Here is a 12,310-nt window from a genome sequence, read left to right as displayed (position 1 = left end):
CGCTCCCGCGGCCCCTCTTCTTTGCTTCCTTCCCCTGGCGCTGTGTTGGGGGTGCGTCGGGTCCTGGGGGGCGTGCGAGGCCATCGGGTGGGAGCCGGGGTCGGCAGGGAGCGGCCAGCTAGCGGCGGGAGGAGCGGACCGGGGAGAGGGGGCGTCTGCGCGCTGGAAGCCAACTGGAGGGGTCGCTGCCCTGCTCTGCTCGCGCTGGGCGGGCAACAGTTTAGTTTTTCTGATTCCAGCAGTGACTGCGGAGCGGGTGCTGAAATCCTTGGCATGGGCCTTAAAGGGATATTTCTTGTCTGGAAACAATACCGCGGTACATCTGCGTGCTTCACCTTTTCTTATTTTTATCTGCCTCATGTTGACAGCCCGTGTCCTGGTATTGTTCCTTTGAGTCCTGGCTAGCTTTCTAACGCAACACCTCCTCCTAGAACTTCGGGGATTATTCTGCTACTAATCTATCACCCATTTGATTTTTAGCCTGGCAAAGAGAAAAAAAAAAGAAAGAAAAAGGAACTGCTTTGTAACAACATATGCTGACTAGGGAAGTACAGAACCTGGAACATTTTATTAATCTCAGTATCTACATACCAAGTAATTTAAAAATTCGTGGTGAATATTTTAAATACTTTGTAATTTATACTTGATTACTTTGTAAATGACATATCCTGCCTAGTTTGAAATTAGTTCGTTATTTGTGGTGTTTTGATTTTATAATTTTTGGCTAGCTTTAGCTAAGCAGACATTTGAAGATACTTCTTTTTTTTCCCCTTTGGCCATAGCTTTAATATTTGCTCTTGTTTCTAGGGATATGTATTAAAATTTTTTTCCCCCAAACTGGACTTTTTCATACATTTTAAAAGTTTTTTCGGAAGAATTCTAGAGAATTAGGAAACTACGCACTTTAGCCTAAGCCGTGAAAGAGCATGACAATTTTAAATCATAACTTTTTGGAGTAAGGGTTACTAAGGTTAAGAGAAGGAAATGGGTATCCCCTGTCAGGTGTAGCACCTCAGCCCCTAGATTCCAGAGAAATCTGGAGATGTAGGGGAAAATGAGCCATGCCTAAGACCAGGTAACCACAGGTGGTTCCAGGTAAATTTTCTTGCTGGAGAAATAGCCTGCCTCCCACACAGGTTAGTTGTCTGCATGCATCAGGTGGTATTAATTTAGGTGGTAGTAAAGTAGGAAGTGTATGTGTTCTAATTTTCAAACTTTCTGAAACTATGGGCACAAATAAAGTATAATATAGAATGGGGGCACCCTTGTATTGTCAGGCCCCGAAGGGTAAACTTTTTTTTGAGTCTAAACTGGCACTGGACAGTTGGCCTTAAAAGTCAAGTAAGTAGCCTGAGCAATTTTTAAGCCCTGAACTTTTCTGGCTACACATTTAATGCAAAATTTCGAGGAATTTTAATGAAATAGGCTGCACTAAACTGAGCCAAGAAACATTTAGGGTGGCATATAGAAAAAAAAAAAAAAAAAGAGGATCAAAAAATAGTTGGATTGCTTCTAGATTACCTCATTTAATCCTAATAATCCTAGCGGGTAGCTGCTGAAATTACTGTCCTCCCTATTTTACAGACAAAACATAGGTTAACTCATTTGTTCTAGATTTCTCAACCAATAAGTTGGTGGAGGTGGAACTGACATATAAGCGATCAGTTACAATGCCTATGTTCCAAGCTTTTGTGCTTTACCATCTCAGTAAAAATGGCTTTTAGAGATTTGGTTCAAAGAGACTAATCAGGGAGTTCCCATTGTGCCTCAGTGGGTTGGTATCCATGAAGATGCTGGTTGGATCCCAGGTCTCGCTCAGTGGGTTAAGGATCCGGCATTGCCATGAGCTGTGGTGTAAGAGACGTGGCTTGGATCTGGCATTGCTGCTCCCCTAGCCTGGGAACTTCCATAGGCTGCAGGTGCGAATCCTAAAAAGCAGAAAAAAAAAAAATAATAATCAGTGGAAATTAATGCTCCAAAACCATAAACTGAATAACACTTTGAAGTCATTGTGTAATAGGCATTGTTGAGTATTGCTGGGGATATAAGTATAGAGTCACCTTCCCTATCTTTGAGGGACATCCCTTTAGTGGGAGAGGTAGATATTTGAACAAATAATGGTAATATAGTACAGTATGTACTGTGAGAGTGCTGTGGAGTCTGGTTTCATGGAAAGAGAATTCAAAGTTTAGACAGACCAGCATTTGAGTTCCTATTTTGCTTTGTGACATTGAACAGGATTCCAGACTTTTTTCACCTTTAGTTTTCTTAAGTGTTAAGTGGAAAGAATAATACTTTATAAAGTACTGGTGCACTAGTAAGCCTGAATAAAGAAGAAAGAAAGAATTTTAACAGAGTCAAGAAGGGGTTGGAGATTTAGCAGGGAGCTTTATCTGGAGCCTTAAAGAGTCAGTGATAATTTTCATTAGTGAGGAGGGAGGGCATCAAACACAGAACACACAACTGGAGGCAGGGTCTCAGAACAGGAATATGGGTTGTGGAGGGAATGATAAGTAATTGTGACTCTGTATAGAAAGTATCTGTGAAGACCAAATTTAAATGGCAATTATTTAGAAGTGTGGCTGGGTAATTTTGGTGGTTAGAAATTGCATACTTAGATAACTGAAATCATAGGAATATCTTGAGTTTGTGCATGATTACATTTTAATTCAGTATTTACCTTTTAATACTTATTTTCCATAGTGTCAGTTAAAACTTCATTGCCAAACATTTAAATTTCTGAAATGACACAAAATAGTGAGTTTTCAGGTGAGAAAAAACTACTTCCTAGAACAGGTGATTTTAGAGGACTTGGAAAGAAAATATGCTGGACTTCATTTTGAACAGGAACTGGGGCAGGAAATGGCTGTGGCTGAACCACTACCTGATAATCATAACATGATTAATTTTGACATTTAATGAGAAGAAGTAAAAGAGAAAAAGTGCACTGTATGCAGCTTTCCAGTTTCAGAAACAGTAGGGAAAGAAGCTATTAAAAGTGCACCTACAGAAAATTTGAAAATGTAGTTAAGCACTCATATTTGAAAGCATGAATGAAAGCACTTTAGTCTAACATTCAGTAAAATGTCTCTGACAGATAGCTAAAAGCTCTGTTGAACTGATGTGGCACAAGGTTTGGTGCTCTACAGACCTATGTCAAGTCCCAATTCTATAGTCCACCAGTTGTCTAACTTTGGGCTCAGTATGTAATCTTTTCGAGGTTCAGTTTTATTTCATCAATAAAATAGAGATACATACCTTGCAAGATTTTGAAAATTAAATGAACTAATATATGTAAAACACTTGATACATTGCCTGGCTTATAAGACTTGCTCAAAAAAAAAAAAAGTTGCTAGAGCTGTTCAGCTAAGTTGAACAGGTGTACTTTTTAAAAAATAAGGTTCTCATATAGAGTAAGGAAACCAGAAATGGCAAATGAACAAAGCCTTTTTAGGAGGCAGTGGATATTATATAGGTAACAGGCAGAGTTGAGTAAAGAATATAATCTTTGCAGCCACATACAAAATAATGGAAAAGGTAAGGAGAGAGTTTCACATTCTCAAATTTTTTTTCTGAAGAAATTAGGTTAGATTCATTAAACCAGATAAAGCAAATAAATAGGGTTTCACCATTCTAAATGACAATAAAAAGATGACTGAAATTGGGTCTTTTGCACTGTGAATTAAGTATATATTGAAAAAGAATTACTTTCTCAAATCTTAACTACCTTCTTATCCCTGAAATTCTTTTAACAGAAAAAAGCCATTATACAGTTAATAGGGAAGGCTTTAATTGCAAGTAATTCTGGGATATAGAGCAGGTTAATTTACACAGATTCCTTTTGTGTTGATTCTGTGTGTTATCACATTGCCTTTTGAGCACCAAATGTTTGATTGAGCCATATGTTGAAAAATAAACACATCTTCTTGTTCCAAAATCTATTGCTCCTCTTCTATTCCCTCTTCTAACGAATGGTTCTTCTAATATTCTATCCAAGAATAATGAAACATCCTTTTACTTCCCATACCTTTCATGTCCAAATCAGTCATGCATCTGGTTATTCTACTAGTTATCTATCTTTTAATCATGCTGCATCCCAACACCCACCTCTAGTTAAAAAAAAATGCTCATTGCCACTGACTTATTTCATGTCCTCATCATTTCTTCCTGAGATTATTGTCATTGGCTGGCCTCTTTAATTTAGTCTCATAATAACCAGTTTGCTACTAGCTTCCTTTCAGAATGATTTTGCTGAAATACTGACATAACCATATCAAACTTACATCTTTAGTGTCTGCACATGATGATTAATAAATACTTGATCTCTCCATGAATCTTCAACTTAAGATAGTATTAAATGAGTTGCATGCTTATGCCTGGAGTTTTCCTTGTGGGAAAGATTTTAACTACAAATTCAGCTTTTTTTTTTTTCTTATGCTGCACCCACAGCATGTGGAAATTCCTGGGCCAGTGATTGAACTTGTGCCACAGCAGCAACTCAAGCTGCTGCAGTGACAACACTGGATACTTAACTTGCTCAGATTCAATTTCTGTAATAGACAAAGGGTTTGTGGTTTCTTTTTCTTTTTTTTCTTTTCTTTTTTTTTTTTTTTTTTTTTTTGCTTTTTAGGGCTACACCCACAGTGTATGTGAGTTTGGAGCTACAGCTGCCAACGTACACCACGGTTAGAGCAACATGGGATCTGAGCCGTGTCTGCGACCTATACCACAGCTCATGGCAACACCCGATCCTTAACCTATGAGTGAGGCCAGGGATCGAACCTACATCCTCATGGTTGCTAGTCGAATTTATTTTTGCTGCGCCACAATGGGAACTTCTGACAGAGGGCTTTTTATTTATTTCTTTTTGAGTGAACATCACTTATTTGATCATTCAAGGAATTTGTCAATTTAAATTGTTAAATTTATGCATAAAATTCTTCAGAATATTTCTTTATTATCTTTTTAATATCTGTAAGATCTATAGCAGTGTCCTTTTTCTCATTCCTTACTGTTAATTTGTGTATCTTCTCATTTTTTTTCCTGAGCAATCTGTCTAGAAGTTTGTGTGTTATGCTGCTATTTTCAAAGAGCTAGCTTTTGTTTTTCTTCATTGATTTTGTGCTCTCAGTTTCAGTGATTTCTTTATTATTTCCATTTTGCTATTTACTTTGCATTTTATTTGCTCTTTTTTTTTTGCATTTCTGTCTTTTTTGCATTTTATTTGCTCTTGATTTGCTAGAATCTTTTATTTTTTAGAATCTTAAAATGTAAACTTAGTTCATTAATTTATTGTCTTTAAAAAAAATTTTACTGGAGTATAGTTGCCTTAAAATATTATGTAGGGGGAGTTCCCGTCGTGGCGCAGTGGTTAACGAATCCAACTAGGAACCATGAGGTTGCGGGTTCAATCCCTGCCCTTGCTCAGTGGGTTAAGGATCCGGCGTTGCCGTGAGCTGTGGTGTAGGTTGCAGACGCGGCTCGGATCCTGCGTTGCTGTGGCTCTGGCATAGGCCAGTGGCTATAGCTCCGATTGGACCCCTAGCCTGGGAACCTCCATATACCGCGGGAGTGGCCCAAGAAACAGCAAAAAGACAAAAAAAAAAAAAAAAAAAAAATTATGTAGGTTTCAAGTGTACAGCAAAGTAAATCAGCTATACATATATCCACTCTTTTTCAGATTCTTTTCCAATATAGGTTATTACAGAATATTGAGTAGTTTTCTCTGTGCTATACAGTAGTTCCTTGTTATATATTCTATATATGGTAATGTATATATGTTAATCCCAACCTCCTAATTTGTCCCTTCTCTCTAATGTCTTCTAATATAATTTTTTTTAAATGACCACAGGGAAATTGGACAGGGATTGAATCAGAGCTGCAGCTGTGACAACACTGGATCCTTTAACCCTCTGCACCAGTCTGGGATCAAACCTCTGTGGCAACCCAAGCTGCTGCAGTTGGATTTTTAATCCATTTTTTGACACTGGGAACTCTTATAAATGTTTAATGCTATAAAATTCCCCTCTAAGTAGTGCTTTGGTTGCATCTCCCAAATGTTGATGTGTCATGTTTTCATTTTTATTCAATTCAAAAATCCTTGATGATTTTCCCTGTGATTTCATTTTTGATCCTGTTTGTTATTTATAGGTATGTACACAAGTTTCCCTGTATTGGGGGATTTTTTTAGATATTGATTTCTCATTGAATTTTACTGTGGTCAAAGAGCATGCATTGCATGATTTAAATCATTTTAAATATACTGAGACTTGTTTTATGGCCCAGAATATAGCCTGTCCTGGTAAATGATTCATGTGCACTTAAAAAATGTTGAGTGGAGTGTTCTGTAAATGTCAGGCAGATCAAGTTGATGATGACATTGTCTTCTCTATCCTTACAGATTTTATGTTGGCTTGTTCTCTCAACTTTTGAGAGAAGGGTTTTGAACTCCCTGACTATAATTGTGGATTTGCCAGTTTCTACTTGGTAGATCAGTTTGGCGCCGTATATTTCCAGGTTCTGTTACTAGATGCATGCATATTTAGGATTGTTATCCTATCTTGATAAAGTGAATCTCCTTGTCATTGTGAAATGGGCCTCTGGTAATCAGCTTTGCTCTGAAGTCTGCTTTGTCAGTATTGCCACTCCAGCTTTCTTTTGATTAGTGTTAGTGTGGTATATCTTCTTCCATTTTTTAACTTTTAAAAAAAGTTTGTATTAGAGTGTTTGTATTTAAAGTGGATTTCTGGGAATTCCGATGTCGCTCTGTGGGTTAAGAATCTGGTGGTGTCACTGCTGCGGCTCAGGTTGCTGCTGTGGCTCAAATTTCATCTCTGGCCTGGGAACTTCTGGAGGCTGCAGCCCTCCCCCAAAAATTAAATTAAAAAAAAAGTGGTAGATAGCATATAATTGGTTCTTACTTTTTTTTTACTAGTCCAGCTTCCTAATCTCTGCCTTTTAATTTAGGCTGTTTGCATTTAATGTGATTATTGGTTTTGTTGGGTTAAATCTACCATCTTGTGACTTGTTTCTTTATTTGTCCCAGCTATTCTTTGTTCCTTTTTGTTCTTTCCTCATTGAGTGTCTTTTATGACTGTCTCCTTTATTGGTACATTTATTATCCATAGCTTTTTTTTTTTTTTTTTGGCTTGTTTATAATAGCTGTACACATTTCTAACTTAGCACTTCTCCTTTTGAGTAGAACAAGACTTCTTGTATCATATAATAGCCTTGTAACAGTATACTTCCATTTTCCCTTTTCAACCTTGGGAAAGGTTGCTGCTGTCATACACTTTAATTTTACATATGTAATAAATTCTACAATGTATTTTTAGTTTTTTAGCTTTAATTGGTCAACTCTCTTTTAAAGGGATTTTAAATAATTTTTAGAAAAAGATTTCTTGAGAGTTCCTGCTGTAGTGCAGTAGGTTAAACATCTGACTGCAATGATTCAGGTTGCTGTGGAAGCACAGCTTTGATCCCTGGATCCATAGGTTGCAGCTACAGTTCACATTCAGTCCTTGGCCTTCGAAATTCTGTATGCTGCAGGTGTGATCATTAAAAGAAAATGGGGGCGGGGGCTCTTACATTTATCTACATATTTACCGTTTTCAATGCTCTTCATTCTTTTGAAATTCATTTTCCCATCTGGTATCATTTTGCCTCAAAGACTTCCTGTAGTATTTATTGTAATGCTGTACTATTGTTGATGATTTTTTTTCAGCTTTTGTATGTCTGAAAAAATATTTAACAAAAAAAAATTTTTTTTTGGCAGTACCCATGGCATGTGGAAGTTTCTAGGCAAGGGATCAAACCCACACTGTGGTTGTGGCCTGTATCACAGCTGGTGGATCCTTAACCCACTACACCACAAGTGAACTTGCTGAGGAAAGTTTTGACCTTTTTTTGAAATATATTTTTGCTAGGTACAGAATTCCAGAATTCCAATTCTTTCAGGACTTTAAATACTGCATCATTGTCTTCTCATATACATCTTTCCAATATGAAATCTGCCGTTACCCTTAATTCTTTATACTGAAAGTATTTTTTTTTTCCACTGGCTGCTTTTAAGATGATCTTGTTACCTTTTTTTTTCCTTTCTTTTTTTGGCTGTACCCACTGCCTGTGGAAGTTCCCAGGCCAGGATCGAACTTGTGACACAGCAGCAATCCAAGCTGCTGCAGTGACAGTTCCAGATCCTTAACCTGCTCTGCCGCAAGAGAACTGCTCATTACCACTGGGTTTTAAGCACTTTTATTATAATGTGCTTAGGTATAATTTTATGTTTCTTATGCTTGGGGTTTGTTGAGCTTCTTGGTTTGTAATTTACCATTTTCATTCACTTTAGAAAAATTTTGTCCATTGTTACTTCAAATAGTTTTTCTATGTTTCTTCACTCTTTTCTCTCATTCTGGTACTCCAGTTACACATTTATTAGGCCACTTGATAATTGTCCCACAGCAACCTGATACTCTGTTCATTTTTTTAAGCTTTTTTTCCCACTCCTTGTTTCAATTTGGATAATATCTGTTGATACGTTCTTAAGATTATTAACCTTTTCTTTTCAGTTTCTGATCTGCCATTATCTCATCCAGTGTATTTTTCTTTTTATTGGTTATGCCCATGGCATGTGAAAGTTCCCCAGTCAGGGATTGAACTCATGCCACAGCAGTGATAACTCCATATCCTTAGCCATTAAACCACAAGGGAACTCTCAGTGTATTTTTCTTACTAGACATTTTTCATTTCTGGAAGTATGATTTGAATCTTGTCTATATGTTACATGTTTCTCCTTTGCATGTTCAGGCTTTTGTCTATTTTCTTGAATACATTTGACCCTTGAAAATTGTGGGGATGCTGACTGTGAACACACAGTCAATAATCTGTATATAACTTGGTAGTCAGGCCTCCATGGTTTTGCATCTGCAGATTCAACTAATCACAAATCTTGTAGTACTGTAGTATGTTTTTATTTTTTTAAAAAAATCTGTGTATAAGTAAAGCTGCATTTCAAACTCATAGTATTCCAGGATCAACTGTTCAAAGTCTACCAGCTGAGGTTTTTTTTTTTTTTAAATTGTGGTAAAAAATACATAATATAAAACTTACCATCTTAATCATTTTTAAGTATGTGTTTAGTAGTGTTAAGTATATTAATATTTTCGTGAAACAGCTCTCCATAACTTTTTCACCTTGGTAAATCTGAAACTCCGTACCCATTAAACAGTAACTACTCTTTACTCCTTCACCATACCCAGGCAACAATTCTGCTTTCTGTCTCTATGAATTCAGCTATGCCTGGTACATCCATCATATTAATGGAATGATACACATTGGTCTTTTTGTGACTGGCTTATTTCACTTAACGTAATGCCCAGAAAATTCATCCATATTGTGATGTGTGACAGGATTTCCTTTAAGGCTGAATAATATTCTCTTGTATAATTTTCTTTACTCATTAATCTATTGGTGGACATTTGGGTTGCTTTCATTTCTTGGCTGTTGTGAATAGTGTTGCTGTGAACATGGGTATGCAAACATACTTTCACTTTTTTTTTGGATATGTAGTCAGAAGTGAGATTGCTGGATCATACAATAGTTCTATTTTCAATTTTTTTGAGGAACTTCCATGCTGTTTTTTTTTAACTTTTTTATTACTCAATGAATTTATTACATTTATAGTTGTACAATGATCATAACAATCCAATTTTATAGGATTTCCATCCCACAACCCCAGTGTATCCCTCCTTCCCTCAAACTATCTCCTTTGGAAACCGTAAGTTTTTCAAAGTCTGTGAGTCAGTATCTGTTCTGCAAAGTTCAGTCTGTCCTTTTTTCAGATTCCATAGGTCAGTGAAAGCATTTGATGTTGGTGTCTCATTGTATGACTAACTTCACTTAGCATGATAATTTCTAGGTCCATCCATGTTGCTAAAAATGCCAGTATTTCGTTCCTTTTAATGGCTGAGCAATATTCCATTGTGTATATGTACCTCATCTTCTTTAGCCACTCCTCTGTTGATGGGCATTTAGGTTGTTTCCATGTCTTGGCTATTGAAAATAGTGCTGCAATGAATATCAGAGTACATGTGTCTGTTCAATAAATGGTGCTGGGAAAACTGGACAGCCACATGTAAAAGAATGAAATTAGAACACTCCCTAATACCATACACAAAAGTAAACTCAAAATGCATTAAAGACCTAGATATAAGACCAGACACTATGAAACTCTTAGATGAAAACATAGGCCATACTGTTTTCTGTAGTGGTTGTACTACTTCACCATTGCACTAACAACGCACAAGAGTTCCAGTTTTTCCACATCATTGTCAACACTTAATATTTTCTGTTTTGTTGATAGTAGCCGTCATAATGAATATAAAATTATATTTCATTATGGCTTTAATTTGCATTTCACTGATGATTAGTGATATGAATGTCTTTTCATATGCTTCTTGGCCATCTGTATACCATCCATGGAGAAATGTTGTTCAAGTCCTTTGCCCATTTTAATTGAGGTATTTAATATTTTGTTGTTACATTTTAGGAGTTTTTTATGTGTTCTAGATATTAACCCCTTATCAGATATATAGTTTGCAAATATTTTCTCCCATTCCATAGTTGCTTTTTCACTTGATTGTATCCTTCAATGCACAAAAGTTTTTAAGTTTGATGTAGCCCATTTGTGTATTTTTGCTTTTGTTTCCTTTGCTTTAGGTATCATAATCGAATAAAACATTGCTAAGTTTAATGTCATGAAATTTAGCCCTACGTTTCTTCTAGGTTTTACTTTTAGCCTTTAATCCACTTTGACTTAATTTTTTTTTTTTTTTTTTTTTTGGTCTTTTGTCTTTTCTGGGGCCACACCTGCAGCACATGTAGGTTCCCAAGCTAGGGCTCTAATCAGAGCGGTAGCTGCCAGTCTATGCCACAGCCACAGCAACACAGGATCTGAGCCACATCTGTGACCTACACCACAGCTCATGGCAACGCCAGATCCCCAACCTACTGAGCAAGACGAAGGATCGAACCCGAAACCTCGTGGTTCCTAGTTGGATTCATTAACCACTGAGCCACAATGGCAACTCCACTTTGAGTTAATTTTTGTATGTACTGAAAGGGTCCATCTTCATTATTTTGCATGTAGATATCCATTTTTTTCCCCACACAAGTTTTTGAAGAGGCTGTCCTTGCCCTATTTAATGCTCTAAGTATTCTTGTCAAAGATTATTTGACCATATATGTAAGGGTTTATTTCAGGACTCTATTCTGTTTCATTGGTCTGTTTGTCTTTATACCAGTACTATACCATTTTGATTACCATAGCTTTGTAATGTGTTTTGAAATCAGAAAGTGTGACTTCTCCAATTTTTTCTTCTTGTACCAAATTATTTTGGCTACTTGGGGTCCCTCAGGATTCCATATGAATTTCAGGATGAAATTTTCCATTTTTGCAAGAAATGCCATTGGAATTTTGTTAGCAATTGCAATGAGTATATAGATTGCTTTGGGTCTAGACATTTTTATAATATTAAGTCTTCCAATCCATTAACATGGATTTCCATTTGTCTGTGTGTATGAATCTGTATACATACACACAATGTATACATGCACACACACAATGTTTTGTATATTATAACAGTTTTAATAATATCACTTTTGTCATTTATGGTTCCATTTCTTGTAAGTGATTTTTCTCATTATGTTTCATATTTTCCTTTTTATTTGCATGCCTGCAAATTTTTGTTTGGATGCCAGACATTATGAATTCCGTTTTTTTTGGAGCTGGCTTTTCTCTGTATTATTTTTGGGGCTTGGGGGTGCACACCCATGACATATAGAGGTTCCCAGGCTAGGGGTCAAATTGGAGCTGTAGCCACTGGCCTACACCACGGCAATAGCAAGACCAGATCTGAGCTGTGTCTGCAACCTCTGCCACAGCTTACGGCAACACTGGATCTCCAACCCACTGAATGAAGCCAGGGATCAAACCCGCAACCTCATGGATACTAGTCAGATTTGTTTTCACTGAGCCAGGACAGGAACTCCTTCTTTGTATTCTTTAAATATTTTGACCTTGTTCTGGGACACAGTTCAGTTACTTAGAAACAATTCTCAAAGGCATGCTTTTTCTGTTTTGTTAGATGAGACCTGAGCATCTTTTAGAACAAGGCTAATTTTAACCTTATTACTGGGGTACTACCCTTTGGAATAATCTGACTGTTGCCTATTATAAGATTTCTCCACTCTGGCTGTGAACTCTTACCATTCCTTTGTGAACTTTGGTAATTGTTATGCTTGCACCTTTCTG

At 36.8% G+C, this 12,310-nt stretch overlaps 1 protein-coding gene across 6 annotated transcripts in view; it reads left to right on the top strand.

The window, feature by feature from the left end:
• Nucleotides 1–12,310, top strand: part of PHTF2 (putative homeodomain transcription factor 2) — a 127,716-nt gene that overhangs the window by 552 nt on the left and 114,854 nt on the right. The window lies entirely within an intron of this gene.

The sequence above is a fragment of the Sus scrofa genome, chromosome 9 (assembly GCF_000003025.6).
Source record: "Sus scrofa isolate TJ Tabasco breed Duroc chromosome 9, Sscrofa11.1, whole genome shotgun sequence".
Taxonomy (NCBI): domain Eukaryota; kingdom Metazoa; phylum Chordata; class Mammalia; order Artiodactyla; family Suidae; genus Sus; species Sus scrofa.
The sequence above is the reverse complement of the archived record's forward strand: the minus strand, read 5'-3'. Positions and strand labels throughout refer to the sequence as shown.